Raw genomic sequence first — 4,088 nt, 5'->3', positions numbered from 1 at the left:
ACCATTACACCAACAATGCTAGCTCGTATTTACTAAGCACTTTTTTTTTTTTTTTTTTTTTAATGGAGTCTCCCTCTGTCATCCAGGCTGGAGTGCAGTGGCCTGATCTTGGCTCACTGCAACCTCTACCTCCTGGGTTCAAGTGATTCTCTGACCTCAGCCTCCCGAGTAGCTGGGATTACACGTGCCCACCACCATGCCCAGATAATTTTTGTGTTTTTAGTAGAGATGGAGTTTCACCATGTTGGTCAGGTTGGTCTTGAATTCCTGACCACCTTGGCCCATCTTGACCTCGGCCTCCCAAAGTGCTGGGATTACAGGCATGAGCCCCACGCCCAGCTTTCACTAAGCACTTTCTAAGTGCCAGGCACTGTTTCAGGCTTTATAACATATAACCTTCCTAATAACTCGGAATGGTGGCTATCCTCCCTATCCTCATCATACAGCCTGGGAACTGAGGAATGGAAGGTTTTGGAGATGCACGGAGCTCTGTATCTTTCTTTTGTTAAATTGAGATCATTCTGTTTTCCGTTACTCCCAGCACTATTTTCTACATCTACAACAGGGAGTGAGTCTGAAGGGATTACTGCTATCAGGAGGTCAGGGATATTGTATGGGGACCAGCAAGGAGTGAACAGAAGTCATTTTTTTTCTTTTAAAGAGATGGGGTTTTGCTCTGTTGCACAGACTGGAGTTTGCTGATGAAATGATAGCTCACTGCAGCCTCAAACTCCTGGGCTCAAGTGATCTTCCAGCCTCAGCCTCCCAAGTAGCTGGGACTATCTGTGTGTGCCACCATGTCCAGCTAATGAAAAAAATTTTTTTTATGTAGAAATGGCATCTCGCTATGTCGTCCTGGCTGGTCTTAAACTCCTGGTCTCAAGTGATTCTCTTGCCTTGGCCTCCCAAATTCGTTGAGATTACAGGCATGAGCCACCTCAGCCAGCCTAGGAGTCACTTTGGAGAGGCAAGAGGAAAACCTCTCGTTAACTTCAGAAACACCAACTAGGTGCTTTCCCCTCTGGGAAATCTAACTGCTGCATGTGGGTTAATCAAACAGCCTAGAGGTCAGAGCCCTCTGGGGTGCAACTCTAGACCCCACAGTCCAACCCTGTTCCCAATTGCCCTGGCTTGGCCCTAGATGTCACAGGAGATCCAAAGGTGTCAGTTGTGCTTGTGTGTGATTATAGAAGGAACACACCAATGGAAGAAAGTAAGGTGGAAAAGCTGGACCTCAGAGCCTACAGCAGCAAAATCCTCTACAAGGTGGCTGTGGGGGCTTGGAAACTCACAAGAGCCCCCCAGGGGAAAAGCAGAAGATTTTCTGGTGACCCGATGGTCCTGGAGCAGCTGGGCTTCCTGGCTGTTGTCATCCCCTGGCTGTCCCTGATGGATAACAAGTACTTGCCACCAAGTGAGCACTTAGTGCCGACTGAGAGAATCGATGGGAGAGAGGGGGCATTGGAGGTGCCAGAGGAATCATAAATATTTTATACTGTCGAATCAAATGGAAAAGGCAAAGCTATTTCTTTTTCAAATGGAAGTGGCGGAGACTTCATTTCATTCAAGATTAATAGGCTCACTGCCCAGTAATCAGAGCTTGAAGACAACGCCAGAAAGGAACGGCCAAGTTTGGGAGGCACACAAATGAAAGCCCTGTCCAGGGCCAGAGAGGGGTGCTTCATGCTGAACACCATAGGCCATGAGGTTGGCTGATCAGCAGACGTGTCTTCCTTTATACATTCCTGGAAAGTCTGTAAACTAGTGGGCATTGTTTTTAAAGCACCAGGAAGGTTCAGGGAATGCCTATTAAGTTACTTGTATTATATGAATAATAATGCTCGAATAGAGTGTGTGTCCTTGTGAGTGTGGCTTTAACAATGAAATCAGACCTTAAGCTTGCAATGCTGTGAATGGAGGAATCGTGAGGGGTGGTTTCTCTCTTTCCCTGCCCTCAGCTAGGGCCCATCACCCCTGGAATCACTACAGAGCGCTGAGTATCTAGGGTATTTGTTGAGATTGACAGGCACAGATATCTCACTTCTTGCTTTGGGAATTTCCCTTCATGTTTTATTTGCCTCTGAAGGCAAATGGAAGGTGATTTTCCAAGCCATTCCCTTTGCTTGACCTGTTTCCAGAAGCTGTGTCCCTGCCTCCGTTTCCTGCTCATTTCTATGAAAGGAGAATGTGGTCGTGCTTCCGACTTCGCCTGTGCCCTACTTCGCTCTTGAGATCTGAGATATTCTTAGGAAGTCAGTTCAGAATTTACAGTGGGGGCAAGAGGTGGGTCAGCCAGTTCTTCTCAAGCGGGAGGAGAGTAGGGTGTGGCTGACCCTTCTGGAGTCTTCTCTGGGCTGAAAGTAGGCTTCCGGGAAACATGGCCCTTCTGCTCAGCTGCTCCCAAGAATGAGTGCATAGATCTGTGTTGGTCACATCCTGTGTGTCTGTTCCGCCCAGGCTGCATGAGGAATAGAAGATAAGCTCACATTTCCTGCCTGCCAGGGACTTAAAGACTTTCAAGCTCTGTCTCTCGCTCTCTGGGCTCTTAAGCTACACCCAGATCTCTGTAAACTCATGCTCACTCTGGGGGAAGATGGGCTGCCTGGGCCTGCCCTTTGCAGCTCCAGAAAAGAGGACTGTCAATCAGATGACTCTTTAAAAGAATTTTTTAAAAAAATATTTACTTATTTATTAGAGATGAGGTCTCAGCTCTGTTATCCAGGCTGCAGTGCAGTGGCGGTGGTGCAATCACAGCTCATCGCAGCCCAAACTCCTGGGCTGAAGCGTCAGTCGGATGACTCTTGACCTCAGGGACAGCATACTAGTTTGGGAGTCACAGAGGATTAATAATTAGCAAGCAAAGCAAGACAGGATGTTTTCTTTCAGCGTTCCTCTTAACCACAATGCCCATCTCCCACACCCTCACCCCTGGCAGCCACCCTCAGCTAGAGGCTCAAGGACTTACTCTTTGCTATTAATTCTCGTTTCTAAACCATACATTTTACTTGCCTACTTGCAGGAGAAATACTGTCTGTGGCCCCACAGGAGGCGGGCAGCAGCAGGATATGGGAGGCTCTGTTGGGGACTGGTGCCATGTGCCCTCTGCCACCCTGCCCCACTGGCTGATGCCACTCCATCACCCACAGCCTCCATTAGTGCCTCTGAATCAGGCACAGGCTTTTAGGCAGTGCTGCACATTCCTTCAAGTTCAGTAAGTCCATGAAATCTTTACCATCCACAGCTCAATTGAAAACAAACAAACAAACAAAAACGTGGCCAGGTGCGGTAATCCCAGCACTTTGGGAGGCTAGGGTGGGCAGATCACTTGAGGTAAGGAGTTCGAGACCAGCCTGACCAACATGGTGAAACCTAATCTCTGCTTAAAATACAAAGAAAATTAGCAGGACATGGTGCCTGTAAACCCAGCTACTCAGGAGGCTGAAGTGGGAGAATTGCTTGAACCTGAGAGATAGAGCTGAGATCACACCGCTGCACCACTCCATCCTGGGTGAAAGAACGAGACTCCATCTCAAAATAAAAATTAAAAATAAGAGAGAGAGAGCGAGAGAGAAAACAAAACAATGTTACCCCTATATTTTCCCTTTCCCTGCCAAAAACAATTCCAAAAATCCACACTCCATTCCAGGGAAATAAATGGACATTTAGGGTTAAGATATTGAAAAAGATAATGTTACCTCCCTCTCAGCTGCCATATTTGGTTGCTTTAAGCTAAATGGAAGATTCTTGCTTAGAATCACAAAAAGAAATAATAACACCACGCGGACCTGGATGCAGGCATCCTCTGCTTTGCTCCACAACCCTTCCACTGTGCTCCCTGCACTCCCGGGCAGGAATCTAGGCTGCTTACAATGCAGGGGAGCATAAGTGTTGGGAAGGGAGGGGGTCTCTGCCTCAAAAACCCAGGACATAGCAGCAGCAGTTCAGTCATTTACAAAATAGGGACTGATGCCCTTCCCTTCCCTTCCCTTCCCTTCCCTTCCCTTCCCTTCCCTTCCCTTCCCTTCCCTTCCCTTCCCTCCCCTTCCCTTCCCTCCCCTCCCCTCCCCTCCCCTCCCCTCCCCTCCCCT

General features: G+C 48.1%; 1 long non-coding RNA gene across 3 annotated transcripts in view; it reads right to left on the bottom strand.

Moving 5' to 3' along the window:
- Window positions 1-272: 272 nt before the first annotated feature.
- Window positions 273-4,088, bottom strand: part of LOC111546663 — a 13,811-nt gene continuing 9,995 nt past the window's right edge. For all 3 annotated transcript variants that reach the window (XR_002732861.2, XR_002732862.2, XR_002732863.2), the window contains exons 3-4: window positions 2,685-2,821; window positions 273-2,458 (exon numbers count right to left, since the gene is read on the bottom strand). This is a non-coding gene — a long non-coding RNA (uncharacterized LOC111546663). The remainder of the gene's footprint in view (window positions 2,459-2,684; window positions 2,822-4,088) is intronic.

The sequence above is a fragment of the Piliocolobus tephrosceles genome, chromosome 9, assembly GCF_002776525.5.
Source record: "Piliocolobus tephrosceles isolate RC106 chromosome 9, ASM277652v3, whole genome shotgun sequence".
NCBI lineage: Eukaryota > Metazoa > Chordata > Mammalia > Primates > Cercopithecidae > Piliocolobus > Piliocolobus tephrosceles.
The sequence above is the reverse complement of the archived record's forward strand: the minus strand, read 5'-3'. Positions and strand labels throughout refer to the sequence as shown.